The following is a 24,933-nucleotide window of genomic DNA, read 5'->3' as shown; positions in this document are numbered from 1 at the left end:
TTATCTCTGAACTGTGACATCACTGTGTATTATTCCTGTACTGTGACATCACTGTGTGTATTATCCCTGTACTGTGACATCACTGTGTGTATTATCCCTGTACAGTAACATCACTGTGTGTATTATCCCTGTACTGTGACATCCCTGTGTGTATTATTCCTGTACTGTGACATCCCTGTGTGTATTATCCCTGTACTATGACATCCCTGTGTGTATTATCCCTGTACTGTGACATCACTGTGTATTATCCCTGTACTGTGACATCACCGTGTGTATTATCCCTGTACTGTGACATCACTGTGTGTATTATCCCTGCACAGTAACATCACTGTGTGTATTATCCCTGTACTGTGACATCTCTGTGTGTATTATCCCTGTACAGTAACATCACTGTGTGTATTATCCCTGTACTGTGACATCAGTGTGTATTATCCCTGTACTGTGACGTCTCTGTGTGTATTATCCCTGTACTGTGATATCTCTGTGTGTATTATCCCTGTACTGTGACATCGCTGTGTGTATTATCCCTGTACAGTAACATCACTTTGTGTATTATCCCTGTACTGTGACATCAGTGTGTATTATCCCTGTACTGTGACGTCTCTGTGTGTATTATCCCTGTACTGTGATATCTCTGTGTGTATTATCCCTGTACTGTGACATCACTGTGTGTATTATCCCTGTACAGTAACATCACTGTGTGTATTATCCCTGTACTGTGACATCACTGTGTGTATTATCTCTGTACTGTGACATCATTGTGTGTATTATCCCTGTACTGTGACATCACTGTGTGTATCATCCCTGTAATGTGACATCACTGTGTGTATTATCCCTGTACTGTGACATCACTGTGTGTTATATCCCTGTACTGTGACATCTTTGTGAGTTTTATCCCTGTACTGTGATATCACTGTGTGCATTATCTCTGTACTGTGACATCACTGTGTGTATTATCCCTGTACTTTGACATCACTGTGTGTATTATCCCTGTACTGTGACATCACTGTGTATTATCCCTGTACTGTGACATCATTGTGTATTACCTCTGTACTGTGACATCACTGTGTATTACCTCTGTACTGTGACATCCATGTGTGTAGTATCCCTGTACTGTGACATCACTGTGTGTATTATCTCTGAACTGTGACATCACTGTGTATTATCCCTGTACTGTGACATCACTGTGTGTATTATCCCTGTACTGTGACATCACTGTGTGTATTATCCCTGTACAGTAACATCACTGTGTGTATTATCCCTGTACTGTGACATCCCTGTGTGTATTATTCCTGTACTGTGACATCACTGTGTGTATTATCCCTGTACTATGACATCCCTGTGTGTATTATCCCTGTACTGTGACATCACTGTGTATTATCCCTGTACTGTGACATCACTGTGTGTATTATCCCTGTACTGTGACATCACTGTGTGTATCATCCCTGTACTGTGACATCACTGTGTGCATTATCCCTGTACTGTGACATCACTGTGTGTATCATCCCTGTAATGTGACATCGCTGTGTGTATCATCGCTGTACTGTGACATCGCTGTGTGTATTATCTCTGTACTGTGACATCACTGTGTTTATTTTTCCTGTACTGTGACATCACTTTGTGTATTATTCCTGTACTGTGACATCACTGTGTGTATCATCCCTCTACTGTGACATCACTGTGTGTATCATCCCTGAACTGAGACATCATTGTGTATTACCTCTGTACTGTGACATCACTGTGTATTACCTCTGTACTGTGACATCCATGTGTGTATTATCCCTGTACTGTGACATCACTGTGTTTATCATCTCTGTACTGTAACATCACTGTGTATTATCCCTGTACTGTGACATCCCTGTGTATTACCTCTGTACTGTGACATCACTGTGCATTATCCCTGTACTGTGACATCACTGTGTATTATCCCTGTACTGTGACTTCACTGTGTGTATTATCCCTGTACTGTGATATCACTGTGTGTATTATCCCTGTACTGTGACATCACTGTGTGTACTATCCCCGTACTGTGACATCTTTGTGAGTATTTTCCCTGTACTGTGACATCACTGTGTGCATTATCCCTGTACTGTGACATCACTGTGTGTATTATCCCTGTACTGTGACATCACTGTGTGTATTATCCCTGTACTGTGACATCACTGTGTGTACGATCCCTGTACTGTGACATCTTTGTGAGTATTATCCCTGTACTGTGACATCACTGTGTGCATTATCTCTGTACTGTGACATCACTGTGTGTATTATCCCTGTACTGTGACATCACTGTGTGTATTATCCCTGTACTGTGACATCACTGTGTATTATCCCTGTACTGTGACATCATTGTGTATTACCTCTGTACTGTGACATCACTGTGTATAACCTCTGTACTGTGACATCCATGTGTGTATTATCCCTGTACTGTGACATCACTGTGTGTATTATCTCTGTACTGTGACATCACTGTGTATTATCCCTGTACTGTGACATCACTGTGTGTATTATCCCTGTACAGTAACATCACTGTGTGTATTATCCCTGTACTGTGACATCACTGTGTGTATTATCTCTGTACTGTGACATCATTGTGTGTATTATCCCTGTACTGTGACATCCCTGTGTGTATCATCCCTGTAATGTGACATCACTGTGTGTATTATCCCTGTACTGTGACATCTTTGTGAGTTTTATCCCTGTACTGTGACATCACTGTGTGCATTATCTCTGTACTGTGACATCACTGTGTGTATTATCCCTGTACTGTGACATCACTGTGTGTATTATCCCTGTACTGTGACATCACTGTGTATTATCCCTGTACTGTGACATCATTGTGTATTACCTCTGTACTGTGACATCACTGTGTATAACCTCTGTACTGTGACATCCATGTGTGTATTATCCCTGTACTGTGACATCACTGTGTGTATTATCTCTGTACTGTGACATCACTGTGTATTATCCCTGTACTGTGACATCACTGTGTGTATTATCCCTGTACTGTGACATCACTGTGTGTATTATCCCTGTACTTTGACATCACTGTGTGTACTATCCCTGTACTGTGACATCTTTGTGAGTTTTATCCCTGTACTGTGATATCACTGTGTGCATTATCTCTGTACTGTGACATCACTGTGTGTATTATCCCTGTACTGTGACATCACTGTATGTATTATCCCTGTACTGTGACATCATTGTGTATTACCTCTGTACTGTGACATCACTGTGTTTATTATCTCTGTACTGTAACATCAATGTGTATTATCCCTGTACTGTGACATCCCTGTGTATTACCTCTGTACTGTGACATCACTGTGCATTATCCCTGTACCGTGACATCACTGCGCATTATCCCTGTACTGTGACATCACTGTGTATTATCCCTGTACTGTGACTTCACTGTGTGTATTATCCCTGTACTGTGATATCACTGTGTGTATTATCCCTGTACTGTGACATCTTTGTGAGTATTTTCCCTGTACTGTGACATCACTGTGTGCATTATCTCTGTACTGTGACATCACTGTGTGTATTATCCCTGTACTGTGACATCACTGTGTGTATTATCCCTGTACTGTGACATCACTGTGTGTATCATCCCTGTACTGTGACATCACTGTGTGTATTATCCCTGTACTGTGACATCACTGTGTGTACGATCCCTATACTGTGACATCTTTGTGAGTATTATCCCTGTACTGTGACATCACTGTGTGCATTATCTCTGTACTGTGACATCACTGTGTGTATTATCCCTGTACTGTGACATCACTGTGTGTATTATCCCAGTACTGTGACATCACTGTGTATTATCCCTGTACTGTGACATCATTTTGTATTACCTCTGTACTGTGACATCACTGTGTATAACCTCTGTACTGTGATATCCATGTGTGTATTATCCCTGTACTGTGACATCACTGTGTGTATTATCTCTGTACTGTGACATCACTGTGTATTATCCCTGTACTGTGACATCACTGTGTGTATTATCCCTGTACAGTAACATCACTGTGTGTATTATCCCTGTACTGTGACATCACTGTGTGTATTATCTCTGTACTGTGACATCATTGTGTGTATTATCCCTGTACTGTGACATCACTGTGTGTATCATCCCTGTAATGTGACATCACTGTGTGTATTATCCCTGTACTGTAACATCACTGTGTGTTATATCCCTGTACTGTGACATCTTTGTGAGTTTTATCCCTGTACTGTGATATCACTGTGTGCATTATCTCTGTACTGTGACATCACTGTGTGTATTATCCCTGTACTTTGACATCACTGTGTGTATTATCCCTGTACTGTGACATCACTGTGTATTATCCCTGTACTGTGACATCATTGTGTATTACCTCTGTACTGTGACATCACTGTGTATTACCTCTGTACTGTGACATCCATGTGTGTAGTATCCCTGTACTGTGACATCACTGTGTGTATTATCTCTGAACTGTGACATCACTGTGTATTATCCCTGTACTGTGACATCACTGTGTGTATTATCCCTGTACTGTGACATCACTGTGTGTATTATCCCTGTACAGTAACATCACTGTGTGTATTATCCCTGTACTGTGACATCCCTGTGTGTATTATTCCTGTACTGTGACATCACTGTGTGTATTATCCCTGTACTATGACATCCCTGTGTGTATTATCCCTGTACTGTGACATCACTGTGTATTATCCCTGTACTGTGACATCACTGTGTGTATTATCCCTGTACTGTGACATCACTGTGTGTATCATCCCTGTACTGTGACATCACTGTGTGCATTATCCCTGTACTGTGACATCACTGTGTGTATCATCCCTGTAATGTGACATCGCTGTGTGTATCATCGCTGTACTGTGACATCGCTGTGTGTATTATCTCTGTACTGTGACATCACTGTGTTTATTTTTCCTGTACTGTGACATCACTTTGTGTATTATTCCTGTACTGTGACATCACTGTGTGTATCATCCCTCTACTGTGACATCACTGTGTGTATCATCCCTGAACTGAGACATCATTGTGTATTACCTCTGTACTGTGACATCACTGTGTATTACCTCTGTACTGTGACATCCATGTGTGTATTATCCCTGTACTGTGACATCACTGTGTTTATCATCTCTGTACTGTAACATCACTGTGTATTATCCCTGTACTGTGACATCCCTGTGTATTACCTCTGTACTGTGACATCACTGTGCATTATCCCTGTACTGTGACATCACTGTGTATTATCCCTGTACTGTGACTTCACTGTGTGTATTATCCCTGTACTGTGATATCACTGTGTGTATTATCCCTGTACTGTGACATCACTGTGTGTACTATCCCCGTACTGTGACATCTTTGTGAGTATTTTCCCTGTACTGTGACATCACTGTGTGCATTATCCCTGTACTGTGACATCACTGTGTGTATTATCCCTGTACTGTGACATCACTGTGTGTATTATCCCTGTACTGTGACATCACTGTGTGTACGATCCCTGTACTGTGACATCTTTGTGAGTATTATCCCTGTACTGTGACATCACTGTGTGCATTATCTCTGTACTGTGACATCACTGTGTGTATTATCCCTGTACTGTGACATCACTGTGTGTATTATCCCTGTACTGTGACATCACTGTGTATTATCCCTGTACTGTGACATCATTGTGTATTACCTCTGTACTGTGACATCACTGTGTATAACCTCTGTACTGTGACATCCATGTGTGTATTATCCCTGTACTGTGACATCACTGTGTGTATTATCTCTGTACTGTGACATCACTGTGTATTATCCCTGTACTGTGACATCACTGTGTGTATTATCCCTGTACAGTAACATCACTGTGTGTATTATCCCTGTACTGTGACATCACTGTGTGTATTATCTCTGTACTGTGACATCATTGTGTGTATTATCCCTGTACTGTGACATCCCTGTGTGTATCATCCCTGTAATGTGACATCACTGTGTGTATTATCCCTGTACTGTGACATCACTGTGTGTACTATCCCTGTACTGTGACATCTTTGTGAGTTTTATCCCTGTACTGTGATATCACTGTGTGCATTATCTCTGTACTGTGACATCACTGTGTGTATTATCCCTGTACTTTGACATCACTGTGCGTATTATCCCTGTACTGTGACATCACTGTGTATTATCCCTGTACTGTGACATCATTGTGTATTACCTCTGTACTGTGACATCACTGTGTATTACCTCTGTACTGTGACATCCATGTGTGTAGTATCCCTGTACTGTGACATCACTGTGTGTATTATCTCTGAACTGTGACATCACTGTGTATTATCCCTGTACTGTGACATCACTGTGTGTATTATCCCTGTACTGTGACATCACTGTGTGTATTATCCCTGTACAGTAACATCACTGTGTGTATTATCCCTGTACTGTGACATCCCTGTGTGTATTATTCCTGTACTGTGACATCCCTGTGTGTATTATCCCTGTACTATGACATCCCTGTGTGTATTATCCCTGTACTGTGACATCACTGTGTATTATCCCTGTACTGTGACATCACCGTGTGTATTATCCCTGTACTGTGACATCACTGTGTGTATTATCCCTGCACAGTAACATCACTGTGTGTATTATCCCTGTACTGTGACATCTCTGTGTGTATTATCCCTGTACAGTAACATCACTGTGTGTATTATCCCTGTACTGTGACATCAGTGTGTATTATCCCTGTACTGTGACGTCTCTGTGTGTATTATCCCTGTACTGTGATATCTCTGTGTGTATTATCCCTGTACTGTGACATCGCTGTGTGTATTATCCCTGTACAGTAACATCACTTTGTGTATTATCCCTGTACTGTGACATCAGTGTGCATTATCCCTGTACTGTGACATCTCTGTGTGTATTATCCCTGTACTGTGACATCTCTGTGTGTATTATCCCTGTACTGTGACATCGCTGTGTGTATTATCCCTGTACAGTAACATCACTGTGTGTATTATCCCTGTACTGTGATATCAGTGTATATTATCCCTGCACTGTGACATCTCTGTGTGTATTATCCCTGTACTGTGACATTGCTGTATTATCCCTGTACAGTAACATCACTGTGTGTATTATCCCTGTACTGTGACATCAGTGTGTATTATCCCTGTACTGTGACATCTCTGTGTGTATTATCCCTGTACTGTGACATCTCTGTGTATTATCCCTGTACTGTGACATCGCTGTGTGTATTATCCCTGTACAGTTACATCACTGTGTGTATTATCCCTGTACTGTGACATCAGTGTGTATTATCCCTGTACTGTGACATCGCTGTGTGCATCATCCCTGTACTGGGACATCACTGTGTGTATTATCCTTGTACAGTAACATCACTGTGTGTATTATCCCTGTACAGTAACATCACTGTGTATTATCCCTGTAGAGTAACAACACTGTGTGTATTATCCCTGTACAGTAACATCACTGTGTGTATTATCCCTGTACTGTGACATCAGTGTGTATCATCCCTGTACTGTGACATCGCTGTGTGTATCATCCCTGTACTGTGACATTCCTGTGTGTATTATCCCTGTACTGTGACATCACTGTGTGTATTATCTCTGTACTGTGACATAACTAGGCTCGTTAAAGGGTCAACATTGACTTTTAGGATTGCTACCTCCAATAGGTGGCACTAGAGCTCTAGTCCTCTTCCTCTCTGAAGAGACAATTTGCATAATTATCACTGTGAGTAATATCCCTGTACTGTGACATCCCTGTGTGTATTATTCCTGTACTGTGACATCACTGTGTGTATTATCCCTGTACAGTAACATCACTGTGTGTATTATCCCTGTACTGTGACATCACTGCGTATTATCCCTGTACTGTGACATCACTGTGTATTACCTCTGTACTGTGACATCATTGTGTGTATTATCCCTATACTGTGACATCACTGTGTGTATTATCCCTGTACTGTGACATCACTGCGTATTATCCCTGTACTGTGACATCACTGTGTATTACCTCTGTACTGTGACATCCATGTGTGTATTATCTCTGTAATGTGACATCACTGTGTTTATCATCTCTGTACTGTAACATCACTGTGTATTATCCCTGTACTGTGACATCCCTGTGTATTACCTCTGTACTGTGACATCACTGTGCATTATCCCTGTACCGTGACATCACTGTGTATTATCCCTGTACTGTGACTTCACTGTGTGTATTATCCCTGTACTGTGATATCACTGTGTGTATTATCCCTGTACTGTGACATCACTGTGTGTACTATCCCCGTACTGTGACATCTTTGTGAGTATTTTCCCTGTACTGTGACATCACTGTGTGCTTTATCTCTGTACTGTGACATCACTGTGTGTATTATCCCTGTACTGTGACATCACTGTGTGTATTATCCCTGTACTGTGACATCACTGTGTGTATCATCCCTGTACTGTGACATCACTGTGTGTATTATCCCTGTACTGTGACATCACTGTGTGTACGATCCCTGTACTGTGACATCTTTGTGAGTATTATCCCTGTACTGTGACATCACTGTGTGCATTATCTCTGTACTGTGACATCACTGTGTGTATTATCCCTGTACTGTGACATCACTGTGTATTATCCCTGTACTGTGACATCATTGTGTATTACCTCTGTACTGTGACATCACTGTGTATAACCTCTGTACTGTGACATCCATGTGTGTATTATCCCTGTACTGTGACATCACTGTGTGTATTATCTCTGTACTGTGACATCACTGTGTATTATCCCTGTACTGTGACATCACTGTGTGTATTATCCCTGTACTGTGACATCACTGTGTGTATTATCCCTGTACTTTGACATCACTGTGTGTACTATCCCTGTACTGTGACATCTTTGTGAGTTTTATCCCTGTACTGTGATATCACTGTGTGCATTATCTCTGTACTGTGACATCACTGTGTGTATTATCCCTGTACTGTGACATCACTGTATGTATTATCCCTGTACTGTGACATCATTGTGTATTACCTCTGTACTGTGACATCACTGTGTTTATTATCTCTGTACTGTAACATCAATGTGTATTATCCCTGTACTGTGACATCCCTGTGTATTACCTCTGTACTGTGACATCACTGTGCATTATCCCTGTACCGTGACATCACTGCGCATTATCCCTGTACTGTGACATCACTGTGTATTATCCCTGTACTGTGACTTCACTGTGTGTATTATCCCTGTACTGTGATATCACTGTGTGTATTATCCCTGTACTGTGACATCTTTGTGAGTATTTTCCCTGTACTGTGACATCACTGTGTGCATTATCTCTGTACTGTGACATCACTGTGTGTATTATCCCTGTACTGTGACATCACTGTGTGTATTATCCCTGTACTGTGACATCACTGTGTGTATCATCCCTGTACTGTGACATCACTGTGTGTATTATCCCTGTACTGTGACATCACTGTGTGTACGATCCCTATACTGTGACATCTTTGTGAGTATTATCCCTGTACTGTGACATCACTGTGTGCATTATCTCTGTACAGTGACATCACTGTGTGTATTATCCCTGTACTGTGACATCACTGTGTGTATTATCCCTGTACTGTGACATCACTGTGTATTATCCCTGTACTGTGACATCATTTTGTATTACCTCTGTACTGTGACATCACTGTGTATAACCTCTGTACTGTGATATCCATGTGTGTATTATCCCTGTACTGTGACATCACTGTGTGTATTATCTCTGTACTGTGACATCACTGTGTATTATCCCTGTACTGTGACATCACTGTGTGTATTATCCCTGTACAGTAACATCACTGTGTGTATTATCCCTGTACTGTGACATCACTGTGTGTATTATCTCTGTACTGTGACATCATTGTGTGTATTATCCCTGTACTGTGACATCACTGTGTGTATCATCCCTGTAATGTGACATCACTGTGTGTATTATCCCTGTACTGTGACATCACTGTGTGTTATATCCCTGTACTGTGACATCTTTGTGAGTTTTATCCCTGTACTGTGATATCACTGTGTGCATTATCTCTGTACTGTGACATCACTGTGTGTATTATCCCTGTACTTTGACATCACTGTGTGTATTATCCCTGTACTGTGACATCACTGTGTATTATCCCTGTACTGTGACATCATTGTGTATTACCTCTGTACTGTGACATCACTGTGTATTACCTCTGTACTGTGACATCCATGTGTGTAGTATCCCTGTACTGTGACATCACTGTGTGTATTATCTCTGAACTGTGACATCACTGTGTATTATCCCTGTACTGTGACATCACTGTGTGTATTATCCCTGTACTGTGACATCACTGTGTGTATTATCCCTGTACAGTAACATCACTGTGTGTATTATCCCTGTACTGTGACATCCCTGTGTGTATTATTCCTGTACTGTGACATCACTGTGTGTATTATCCCTGTACTATGACATCCCTGTGTGTATTATCCCTGTACTGTGACATCACTGTGTATTATCCCTGTACTGTGACATCACTGTGTGTATTATCCCTGTACTGTGACATCACTGTGTGTATCATCCCTGTACTGTGACATCACTGTGTGCATTATCCCTGTACTGTGACATCACTGTGTGTATCATCCCTGTAATGTGACATCGCTGTGTGTATCATCGCTGTACTGTGACATCGCTGTGTGTATTATCTCTGTACTGTGACATCACTGTGTTTATTTTTCCTGTACTGTGACATCACTTTGTGTATTATTCCTGTACTGTGACATCACTGTGTGTATCATCCCTCTACTGTGACATCACTGTGTGTATCATCCCTGAACTGAGACATCATTGTGTATTACCTCTGTACTGTGACATCACTGTGTATTACCTCTGTACTGTGACATCCATGTGTGTATTATCCCTGTACTGTGACATCACTGTGTTTATCATCTCTGTACTGTAACATCACTGTGTATTATCCCTGTACTGTGACATCCCTGTGTATTACCTCTGTACTGTGACATCACTGTGCATTATCCCTGTACTGTGACATCACTGTGTATTATCCCTGTACTGTGACTTCACTGTGTGTATTATCCCTGTACTGTGATATCACTGTGTGTATTATCCCTGTACTGTGACATCACTGTGTGTACTATCCCCGTACTGTGACATCTTTGTGAGTATTTTCCCTGTACTGTGACATCACTGTGTGCATTATCCCTGTACTGTGACATCACTGTGTGTATTATCCCTGTACTGTGACATCACTGTGTGTATTATCCCTGTACTGTGACATCACTGTGTGTACGATCCCTGTACTGTGACATCTTTGTGAGTATTATCCCTGTACTGTGACATCACTGTGTGCATTATCTCTGTACTGTGACATCACTGTGTGTATTATCCCTGTACTGTGACATCACTGTGTGTATTATCCCTGTACTGTGACATCACTGTGTATTATCCCTGTACTGTGACATCATTGTGTATTACCTCTGTACTGTGACATCACTGTGTATAACCTCTGTACTGTGACATCCATGTGTGTATTATCCCTGTACTGTGACATCACTGTGTGTATTATCTCTGTACTGTGACATCACTGTGTATTATCCCTGTACTGTGACATCACTGTGTGTATTATCCCTGTACAGTAACATCACTGTGTGTATTATCCCTGTACTGTGACATCACTGTGTGTATTATCTCTGTACTGTGACATCATTGTGTGTATTATCCCTGTACTGTGACATCCCTGTGTGTATCATCCCTGTAATGTGACATCACTGTGTGTATTATCCCTGTACTGTGACATCTTTGTGAGTTTTATCCCTGTACTGTGACATCACTGTGTGCATTATCTCTGTACTGTGACATCACTGTGTGTATTATCCCTGTACTGTGACATCACTGTGTGTATTATCCCTGTACTGTGACATCACTGTGTATTATCCCTGTACTGTGACATCATTGTGTATTACCTCTGTACTGTGACATCACTGTGTATAACCTCTGTACTGTGACATCCATGTGTGTATTATCCCTGTACTGTGACATCACTGTGTGTATTATCTCTGTACTGTGACATCACTGTGTATTATCCCTGTACTGTGACATCACTGTGTGTATTATCCCTGTACTGTGACATCACTGTGTGTATTATCCCTGTACTTTGACATCACTGTGTGTACTATCCCTGTACTGTGACATCTTTGTGAGTTTTATCCCTGTACTGTGATATCACTGTGTGCATTATCTCTGTACTGTGACATCACTGTGTGTATTATCCCTGTACTGTGACATCACTGTATGTATTATCCCTGTACTGTGACATCATTGTGTATTACCTCTGTACTGTGACATCACTGTGTTTATTATCTCTGTACTGTAACATCAATGTGTATTATCCCTGTACTGTGACATCCCTGTGTATTACCTCTGTACTGTGACATCACTGTGCATTATCCCTGTACCGTGACATCACTGCGCATTATCCCTGTACTGTGACATCACTGTGTATTATCCCTGTACTGTGACTTCACTGTGTGTATTATCCCTGTACTGTGATATCACTGTGTGTATTATCCCTGTACTGTGACATCTTTGTGAGTATTTTCCCTGTACTGTGACATCACTGTGTGCATTATCTCTGTACTGTGACATCACTGTGTGTATTATCCCTGTACTGTGACATCACTGTGTGTATTATCCCTGTACTGTGACATCACTGTGTGTATCATCCCTGTACTGTGACATCACTGTGTGTATTATCCCTGTACTGTGACATCACTGTGTGTACGATCCCTATACTGTGACATCTTTGTGAGTATTATCCCTGTACTGTGACATCACTGTGTGCATTATCTCTGTACTGTGACATCACTGTGTGTATTATCCCTGTACTGTGACATCACTGTGTGTATTATCCCTGTACTGTGACATCACTGTGTATTATCCCTGTACTGTGACATCATTTTGTATTACCTCTGTACTGTGACATCACTGTGTATAACCTCTGTACTGTGATATCCATGTGTGTATTATCCCTGTACTGTGACATCACTGTGTGTATTATCTCTGTACTGTGACATCACTGTGTATTATCCCTGTACTGTGACATCACTGTGTGTATTATCCCTGTACAGTAACATCACTGTGTGTATTATCCCTGTACTGTGACATCACTGTGTGTATTATCTCTGTACTGTGACATCATTGTGTGTATTATCCCTGTACTGTGACATCACTGTGTGTATCATCCCTGTAATGTGACATCACTGTGTGTATTATCCCTGTACTGTAACATCACTGTGTGTTATATCCCTGTACTGTGACATCTTTGTGAGTTTTATCCCTGTACTGTGATATCACTGTGTGCATTATCTCTGTACTGTGACATCACTGTGTGTATTATCCCTGTACTTTGACATCACTGTGTGTATTATCCCTGTACTGTGACATCACTGTGTATTATCCCTGTACTGTGACATCATTGTGTATTACCTCTGTACTGTGACATCACTGTGTATTACCTCTGTACTGTGACATCCATGTGTGTAGTATCCCTGTACTGTGACATCACTGTGTGTATTATCTCTGAACTGTGACATCACTGTGTATTATCCCTGTACTGTGACATCACTGTGTGTATTATCCCTGTACTGTGACATCACTGTGTGTATTATCCCTGTACAGTAACATCACTGTGTGTATTATCCCTGTACTGTGACATCCCTGTGTGTATTATTCCTGTACTGTGACATCACTGTGTGTATTATCCCTGTACTATGACATCCCTGTGTGTATTATCCCTGTACTGTGACATCACTGTGTATTATCCCTGTACTGTGACATCACTGTGTGTATTATCCCTGTACTGTGACATCACTGTGTGTATCATCCCTGTACTGTGACATCACTGTGTGCATTATCCCTGTACTGTGACATCACTGTGTGTATCATCCCTGTAATGTGACATCGCTGTGTGTATCATCGCTGTACTGTGACATCGCTGTGTGTATTATCTCTGTACTGTGACATCACTGTGTTTATTTTTCCTGTACTGTGACATCACTTTGTGTATTATTCCTGTACTGTGACATCACTGTGTGTATCATCCCTCTACTGTGACATCACTGTGTGTATCATCCCTGAACTGAGACATCATTGTGTATTACCTCTGTACTGTGACATCACTGTGTATTACCTCTGTACTGTGACATCCATGTGTGTATTATCCCTGTACTGTGACATCACTGTGTTTATCATCTCTGTACTGTAACATCACTGTGTATTATCCCTGTACTGTGACATCCCTGTGTATTACCTCTGTACTGTGACATCACTGTGCATTATCCCTGTACTGTGACATCACTGTGTATTATCCCTGTACTGTGACTTCACTGTGTGTATTATCCCTGTACTGTGATATCACTGTGTGTATTATCCCTGTACTGTGACATCACTGTGTGTACTATCCCCGTACTGTGACATCTTTGTGAGTATTTTCCCTGTACTGTGACATCACTGTGTGCATTATCCCTGTACTGTGACATCACTGTGTGTATTATCCCTGTACTGTGACATCACTGTGTGTATTATCCCTGTACTGTGACATCACTGTGTGTACGATCCCTGTACTGTGACATCTTTGTGAGTATTATCCCTGTACTGTGACATCACTGTGTGCATTATCTCTGTACTGTGACATCACTGTGTGTATTATCCCTGTACTGTGACATCACTGTGTGTATTATCCCTGTACTGTGACATCACTGTGTATTATCCCTGTACTGTGACATCATTGTGTATTACCTCTGTACTGTGACATCACTGTGTATAACCTCTGTACTGTGACATCCATGTGTGTATTATCCCTGTACTGTGACATCACTGTGTGTATTATCTCTGTACTGTGACATCACTGTGTATTATCCCTGTACTGTGACATCACTGTGTGTATTATCCCTGTACAGTAACATCACTGTGTGTATTATCCCTGTACTGTGACATCACTGTGTGTATTATCTCTGTACTGTGACATCATTGTGTGTATTATCCCTGTACTGTGACATCCCTGTGTGTATCATCCCTGTAATGTGACATCACTGTGTGTATTATCCCTGTACTGTGACATCACTGTGTGTACTATCCCTGTACTGTGACATCTTTGTGAGTTTTATCCCTGTACTGTGATATCACTGTGTGCATTATCTCTGTACTGTGACATCACTGTGTGTATTATCCCTGTACTTTGACATCACTGTGCGTATTATCCCTGTACTGTGACATCACTGTGTATTATCCCTGTACTGTGACATCATTGTGTATTACCTCTGTACTGTGACATCACTGTGTATTACCTCTGTACTGTGACATCCATGTGTGTAGTATCCCTGTACTGTGACATCACTGTGTGTATTATCTCTGAACTGTGACATCACTGTGTATTATCCCTGTACTGTGACATCACTGTGTGTATTATCCCTGTACTGTGACATCACTGTGTGTATTATCCCTGTACAGTAACATCACTGTGTGTATTATCCCTGTACTGTGACATCCCTGTGTGTATTATTCCTGTACTGTGACATCCCTGTGTGTATTATCCCTGTACTATGACATCCCTGTGTGTATTATCCCTGTACTGTGACATCACTGTGTATTATCCCTGTACTGTGACATCACCGTGTGTATTATCCCTGTACTGTGACATCACTGTGTGTATTATCCCTGCACAGTAACATCACTGTGTGTATTATCCCTGTACTGTGACATCTCTGTGTGTATTATCCCTGTACAGTAACATCACTGTGTGTATTATCCCTGTACTGTGACATCAGTGTGTATTATCCCTGTACTGTGACGTCTCTGTGTGTATTATCCCTGTACTGTGATATCTCTGTGTGTATTATCCCTGTACTGTGACATCGCTGTGTGTATTATCCCTGTACAGTAACATCACTTTGTGTATTATCCCTGTACTGTGACATCAGTGTGCATTATCCCTGTACTGTGACATCTCTGTGTGTATTATCCCTGTACTGTGACATCTCTGTGTGTATTATCCCTGTACTGTGACATCGCTGTGTGTATTATCCCTGTACAGTAACATCACTGTGTGTATTATCCCTGTACTGTGATATCAGTGTATATTATCCCTGCACTGTGACATCTCTGTGTGTATTATCCCTGTACTGTGACATTGCTGTATTATCCCTGTACAGTAACATCACTGTGTGTATTATCCCTGTACTGTGACATCAGTGTGTATTATCCCTGTACTGTGACATCTCTGTGTGTATTATCCCTGTACTGTGACATCTCTGTGTATTATCCCTGTACTGTGACATCGCTGTGTGTATTATCCCTGTACAGTTACATCACTGTGTGTATTATCCCTGTACTGTGACATCAGTGTGTATTATCCCTGTACTGTGACATCGCTGTGTGCATCATCCCTGTACTGGGACATCACTGTGTGTATTATCCTTGTACAGTAACATCACTGTGTGTATTATCCCTGTACAGTAACATCACTGTGTATTATCCCTGTAGAGTAACAACACTGTGTGTATTATCCCTGTACAGTAACATCACTGTGTGTATTATCCCTGTACTGTGACATCAGTGTGTATCATCCCTGTACTGTGACATCGCTGTGTGTATTATCCCTGTACTGTGACATCACTGTATTATCTCTGTACTGTGACATAACTAGGCTCGTTAAAGGGTCAACATTGACTTTTAGGATTGCTACCTCCAATAGGTGGCACTAGAGCTCTAGTCCTCTTCCTCTCTGAAGAGACAATTTGCATAATTATCACTGTGAGTAATATCCCTGTACTGTGACATCCCTGTGTGTATTATTCCTGTACTGTGACATCACTGTGTGTATTATCCCTGTACAGTAACATCACTGTGTGTATTATCCCTGTACTGTGACATCATTGTGTGTATTATCCCTATACTGTGACATCACTGTGTGTATTATCCCTGTACTGTGACATCACTGCGTATTATCCCTGTACTGTGACATCACTGTGTATTACCTCTGTACTGTGACATCATTGTGTGTATTATCCCTATACTGTGACATCACTGTGTGTATTATCCCTGTACTGTGACATCACTGCGTATTATCCCTGTACTGTGACATCACTGTGTATTACCTCTGTACTGTGACATCCATGTGTGTATTATCTCTGTAATGTGACATCACTGTGTTTATCATCTCTGTACTGTAACATCACTGTGTATTATCCCTGTACTGTGACATCCCTGTGTATTACCTCTGTACTGTGACATCACTGTGCATTATCCCTGTACCGTGACATCACTGTGTATTATCCCTGTACTGTGACTTCACTGTGTGTATTATCCCTGTACTGTGATATCACTGTGTGTATTATCCCTGTACTGTGACATCACTGTGTGTACTATCCCCGTACTGTGACATCTTTGTGAGTATTTTCCCTGTACTGTGACATCACTGTGTGCTTTATCTCTGTACTGAGACATCACTGTGTGTATTATCCCTGTACTGTGACATCACTGTGTGTATTATCCCTGTACTGTGACATCACTGTGTGTATCATCCCTGTACTGTGACATCACTGTGTGTATTATCCCTGTACTGTGACATCACTGTGTGTACGATCCCTGTACTGTGACATCTTTGTGAGTATTATCCCTGTACTGTGACATCACTGTGTGTATTATCCCTGTACTGTGACATCACTGTGTGTATTATCCCTGTACTGTGACATCACTGTGTATTATCCCTGTACTGTGACATCACTGTGTGTATTATCCCTGTACTGTGACATCACTGTGTATTATCCCTGTACTGTGACATCATTGTGTATTACCTCTGTACTGTGACATCACTGTGTATAACCTCTGTACTGTGACATCCATGTGTGTATTATCCCTGTACTGTGACATCACTGTGTGTATTATCTCTGTACTGTGACATCACTGTGTATTATCCCTGTACTGTGACATCACTGTGTGTATTATCCCTGTACTGTGACATCACTGTGTGTATTATCCCTGTACTGTGACATCACTGTATGTATTATCCCTGTACTGTGACATCATTGTGTATTACCTCTGTACTGTGACATCACTGTGTTTATTATCTCTGTACTGTAACATCAATGTGTATTATCCCTGTACTGTGACATCCCTGTGTATTACCTCTGTACTGTGACATCACTGTGCATTATCCCTGTACCGTGACATCACTGCGCATTATCCCTGTACTGTGACATCACTGTGTATTATCCCTGTACTGTGACTTCACTGTGTGTATTATCCCTGTACTGTGATATCACTGTGTGTATTATCCCTGTACTGTGACATCTTTGTGAGTATTTTCCCTGTACTGTGACATCACTGTGTGCATTATCTCTGTACTGTGACATCACTGTGTGTATTATCCCTGTACTGTGACATCACTGTGTGTATTATCCCTGTACTGTGACATCACTGTGTGTATCATCCCTGTACTGTGACATCACTGTGTGTATTATCCCTGTACTGTGACATCACTGTGTGTACGATCCCTATACTGTGACATCTTTGTGAGTATTTTCCCTGTACTGTGACATCACTGTGTGCATTATCTCTGTACTGTGACATCACTGTGTGTATTATCCCTGTACTGTGACATCACTGTGTGTATTATCCCTGTACTGTGACATCACTGTGTATTATCCCTGTACTGTGACATCATTTTGTATTACCTCTGTACTGTGACATCACTGTGTATAACCTCTGTACTGTGACATCCATGTGTGTATTATCCCTGTACTGTGACATCACTGTGTGTATTATCTCTGTACTGTGACATCACTGTGTATTATCCCTGTACTGTGACATCACTTTGTGTATTATCCCTGTACAGTAACATCACTGTGTGTATTATCCCTGTACTGTGACATCACTGTGTGTATTATCTCTGTACTGTGACATCATTGTGTGTATTATCCCTGTACTGTGACATCACTGTGTGTATCATCCCTGTAATGTGACATCACTGTGTGTATTATCCCTGTACTGTGACATCACTGTGTGTATTATCTCTGAACTGTGACATCACTGTGTATTATTCCTGTACTGTGACATCACTGTGTGTATTATCCCTGTACTGTGACATCACTGTGTGTATTATCCCTGTACAGTAACATCACTGTGTGTATTATCCCTGTACTGTGACATCCCTGTGTGTATTATTCCTGTACTGTGACATCCCTGTGTGTATTATCCCTGTACTATGACATCCCTGTGTGTATTATCCCTGTACTGTGACATCACTGTGTATTATCCCTGTACTGTGACATCACCGTGTGTATTATCCCTGTACTGTGACATCACTGTGTGTATTATCCCTGCACAGTAACATCACTGTGTGTATTATCCCTGTACTGTGACATCTCTGTGTGTATTATCCCTGTACAGTAACATCACTGTGTGTATTATCCCTGTACTGTGACATCAGTGTGTATTATCCCTGTACTGTGACGTCTCTGTGTGTATTATCCCTGTACTGTGATATCTCTGTGTGTATTATCCCTGTACTCTGACATCGCTGTGTGTATTATCCCTGTACAGTAACATCACTTTGTGTATTATCCCTGTACTGTGACATCAGTGTGCATTATCCCTGTACTGTGACATCTCTGTGTGTATTATCCCTGTACTGTGACATCTCTGTGTGTATTATCCCTGTACTGTGACATCGCTGTGTGTATTATCCCTGTACAGTAACATCACTGTGTGTATTATCCCTGTACTGTGATATCAGTGTATATTATCCCTGCACTGTGACATCTCTGTGTGTATTATCCCTGTACTGTGACATCGCTGTATTATCCCTGTACAGTAACATCACTGTGTGTATTATCCCTGTACTGTGACATCAGTGTGTATTATCCCTGTACTGTGACATCTCTGTGTGTATTATCCCTGTACTGTGACATCTCTGTGTATTATCCCTGTACTGTGACATCGCTGTGTGTATTATCCCTGTACAGTTACATCACTGTGTGTATTATCCCTGTACTGTGACATCAGTGTGTATTATCCCTGTACTGTGACATCGCTGTGTGCATCATCCCTGTACTGGGACATCACTGTGTGTATTATCCTTGTACAGTAACATCACTGTGTGTATTATCCCTGTACAGTAACATCACTGTGTATTATCCCTGTAGAGTAACAACACTGTGTGTATTATCCCTGTACAGTAACATCACTGTGTGTATTATCCCTGTACTGTGACATCAGTGTGTATCATCCCTGTACTGTGACATCGCTGTGTGTATCATCCCTGTACTGTGACATTCCTGTGTGTATTATCCCTGTACTGTGACATCACTGTGTGTATTATCTCTGTACTGTGACATAACTAGGCTCGTTAAAGGGTCAACATTGACTTTTAGGATTGCTACCTCCAATAGGTGGCACTAGAGCTCTAGTCCTCTTCCTCTCTGAAGAGACAATTTGCATAATTATCACTGTGAGTAATATCCCTGTACTGTGACATCCCTGTGTGTATTATTCCTGTACTGTGACATCACTGTGTGTATTATCCCTGTACAGTAACATCACTGTGTGTATTATCCCTGTACTGTGACATCACTGCGTATTATCCCTGTACTGTGACATCACTGTGTATTACCTCTGTACTGTGACATCATTGTGTGTATTATCCCTATACTGTGACATCACTGTGTGTATTATCCCTGTACTGTGACATCACTGCGTATTATCCCTGTACTGTGACATCACTGTGTATTACCTCTGTACTGTGACATCCATGTGTGTATTATCTCTGTAATGTGACATCACTGTGTTTATCATCTCTGTACTGTAACATCACTGTGTATTACCTCTGTACTGTGACATCACTGTGCATTATCCCTGTACCGTGACATCACTGTGTATTATCCCTGTACTGTGACTTCACTGTGTGTATTATCCCTGTACTGTGATATCACTGTGTGTATTATCCCTGTACTGTGACATCACTGTGTGTACTATCCCCGTACTGTGACATCTTTGTGAGTATTTTCCCTGTACTGTGACATCACTGTGTGCTTTATCTCTGTACTGTGACATCACTGTGTGTATTATCCCTGTACTGTGACATCACTGTGTGTATTATCCCTGTACTGTGACATCACTGTGTGTATCATCCCTGTACTGTGACATCACTGTGTGTATTATCCCTGTACTGTGACATCACTGTGTGTACGATCCCTGTACTGTGACATCTTTGTGAGTATTATCCCTGTACTGTGACATCACTGTGTGCATTATCTCTGTACTGTGACATCACTGTGTGTATTATCCCTGTACTGTGACATCACTGTGTGTATTATCCCTGTACTGTGACATCACTGTGTATTATCCCTGTACTGTGACATCATTGTGTATTACCTCTGTACTGTGACATCACTGTGTATAACCTCTGTACTGTGACATCCATGTGTGTATTATCCCTGTACTGTGACATCACTGTGTGTATTATCTCTGTACTGTGACATCACTGTGTATTATCCCTGTACTGTGACATCACTGTGTGTATTATCCCTGTACTGTGACATCACTGTGTGTATTATCCCTGTACTTTGACATCACTGTGTGTACTATCCCTGTACTGTGACATCTTTGTGAGTTTTATCCCTGTACTGTGATATCACTGTGTGCATTATCTCTGTACTGTGACATCACTGTGTGTATTATCCCTGTACTGTGACATCACTGTATGTATTATCCCTGTACTGTGACATCATTGTGTATTACCTCTGTACTGTGACATCACTGTGTTTATTATCTCTGTACTGTAACATCAATGTGTATTATCCCTGTACTGTGACATCCCTGTGTATTACCTCTGTACTGTGACATCACTGTGCATTATCCCTGTACCGTGACATCACTGCGCATTATCCCTGTACTGTGACATCACTGTGTATTATCCCTGTACTGTGACTTCACTGTGTGTATTATCCCTGTACTGTGATATCACTGTGTGTATTATCCCTGTACTGTGACATCTTTGTGAGTATTTTCCCTGTACTGTGACATCACTGTGTGCATTATCTCTGTACTGTGACATCACTGTGTGTATTATCCCTGTACTGTGACATCACTGTGTGTATTATCCCTGTACTGTGACATCACTGTGTGTATCATCCCTGTACTGTGACATCACTGTGTGTATTATCCCTGTACTGTGACATCACTGTGTGTACGATCCCTATACTGTGACATCTTTGTGAGTATTATCCCTGTACTGTGACATCACTGTGTGCATTATCTCTGTACTGTGACATCACTGTGTGTATTATCCCTGTACTGTGACATCACTGTGTGTATTATCCCTGTACTGTGACATCACTGTGTATTATCCCTGTACTGTGACATCATTTTGTATTACCTCTGTACTGTGACATCACTGTGTATAACCTCTGTACTGTGATATCCATGTGTGTATTATCCCTGTACTGTGACATCACTGTGTGTATTATCTCTGTACTGTGACATCACTGTGTATTATCCCTGTACTGTGACATCACTGTGTGTATTATCCCTGTACAGTAACATCACTGTGTGTATTATCCCTGTACTGTGACATCACTGTGTGTATTATCTCTGTACTGTGACATCATTGTGTGTATTATCCCTGTACTGTGACATCACTGTGTGTATCATCCCTGTAATGTGACATCACTGTGTGTATTATCCCTGTACTGTGACATCACTGTGTGTTATATCCCTGTACTGTGACATCTTTGTGAGTTTTATCCCTGTACTGTGATATCACTGTGTGCATTATCTCTGTACTGTGACATCACTGTGTGTATTATCCCTGTACTTTGACATCACTGTGTGTATTATCCCTGTACTGTGACATCACTGTGTATTATCCCTGTACTGTGACATCATTGTGTATTACCTCTGTACTGTGACATCACTGTGTATTACCTCTGTACTGTGACATCCATGTGTGTAGTATCCCTGTACTGTGACATCACTGTGTGTATTATCTCTGAACTGTGACATCACTGTGTATTATCCCTGTACTGTGACATCACTGTGTGTATTATCCCTGTACTGTGACATCACTGTGTGTATTATCCCTGTACAGTAACATCACTGTGTGTATTATCCCTGTACTGTGACATCCCTGTGTGTATTATTCCTGTACTGTGACATCACTGTGTGTATTATCCCTGTACTATGACATCCCTGTGTGTATTATCCCTGTACTGTGACATCACTGTGTATTATCCCTGTACTGTGACATCACTGTGTGTATTATCCCTGTACTGTGACATCACTGTGTGTATCATCCCTGTACTGTGACATCACTGTGTGCATTATCCCTGTACTGTGACATCACTGTGTGTATCATCCCTGTAATGTGACATCGCTGTGTGTATCATCGCTGTACTGTGACATCGCTGTGTGTATTATCTCTGTACTGTGACATCACTGTGTTTATTTTTCCTGTACTGTGACATCACTTTGTGTATTATTCCTGTACTGTGACATCACTGTGTGTATCATCCCTCTACTGTGACATCACTGTGTGTATCATCCCTGAACTGAGACATCATTGTGTATTACCTCTGTACTGTGACATCACTGTGTATTACCTCTGTACTGTGACATCCATGTGTGTATTATCCCTGTACTGTGACATCACTGTGTTTATCATCTCTGTACTGTAACATCACTGTGTATTATCCCTGTACTGTGACATCCCTGTGTATTACCTCTGTACTGTGACATCACTGTGCATTATCCCTGTACTGTGACATCACTGTGTATTATCCCTGTACTGTGACTTCACTGTGTGTATTATCCCTGTACTGTGATATCACTGTGTGTATTATCCCTGTACTGTGACATCACTGTGTGTACTATCCCCGTACTGTGACATCTTTGTGAGTATTTTCCCTGTACTGTGACATCACTGTGTGCATTATCCCTGTACTGTGACATCACTGTGTGTATTATCCCTGTACTGTGACATCACTGTGTGTATTATCCCTGTACTGTGACATCACTGTGTGTACGATCCCTGTACTGTGACATCTTTGTGAGTATTATCCCTGTACTGTGACATCACTGTGTGCATTATCTCTGTACTGTGACATCACTGTGTGTATTATCCCTGTACTGTGACATCACTGTGTGTATTATCCCTGTACTGTGACATCACTGTGTATTATCCCTGTACTGTGACATCATTGTGTATTACCTCTGTACTGTGACATCACTGTGTATAACCTCTGTACTGTGACATCCATGTGTGTATTATCCCTGTACTGTGATATCACTGTGTGTATTATCTCTGTACTGTGACATCACTGCGTGTATTATCCCTGTACTGTGACATCGCTCTGTGTATTATCTCTGTACTGTGACATCACTGCGTGTATTATCCCTGTACTGTGACATCATTGTGCGTAATATCTCTGTACTGTGACATCACTGTGTGTATTATCTCTGTACTGTGACATCACTGTGTGTATCATCCCTGTACTGTGAAATCACTGTGTATTATCCCTGTACTGTGACATCACTGTGTGTATTATCTCTGTACTGTGACATCACTGTGTGTATTATCCCTGTACTGTGATATCAATGTGTGTATTATCCCTGTACTGTGATATCGCTGTGTGTATTATCCCTGTACTGTGATATCACTGTGTGTATTATCCCTGTACTGTGATATCACCGTGTGTATTATCCCTGTACTGTGACATCACCGTGTGTATTATCCCTGTACTATGCCATCATTGTGTGTATTATCCCTGTACTGTGACATCACTGTGTGTATTATCCCTGTACTGTGATATCACTGTGTGTATTATCCCTGTACTGTGATATCACTGTGTGTATTATCCCTGTACTGTGACATCAC

At 41.3% G+C, this 24,933-nt stretch overlaps 1 long non-coding RNA gene across 2 annotated transcripts in view; it reads right to left on the bottom strand.

Annotated features, from left to right (window-relative positions):
• The window catches only part of LOC141069304 (uncharacterized), a 59,781-nt gene that overhangs the window by 27,857 nt on the left and 6,991 nt on the right, over nucleotides 1-24,933 (bottom strand). The gene's annotated exons all lie outside the window — the stretch shown is intronic.

The sequence above is a fragment of the Dendrobates tinctorius genome, unplaced genomic scaffold (genome assembly GCF_039654945.1).
Source record: "Dendrobates tinctorius isolate UK_male_01 unplaced genomic scaffold, ASM3965494v1 ptg000257l, whole genome shotgun sequence".
Taxonomy (NCBI): Eukaryota; Metazoa; Chordata; class Amphibia; order Anura; family Dendrobatidae; genus Dendrobates; species Dendrobates tinctorius.
Note: the sequence above shows the minus strand (reverse complement) of the source record. Positions and strands in the feature narration are given on the sequence as shown.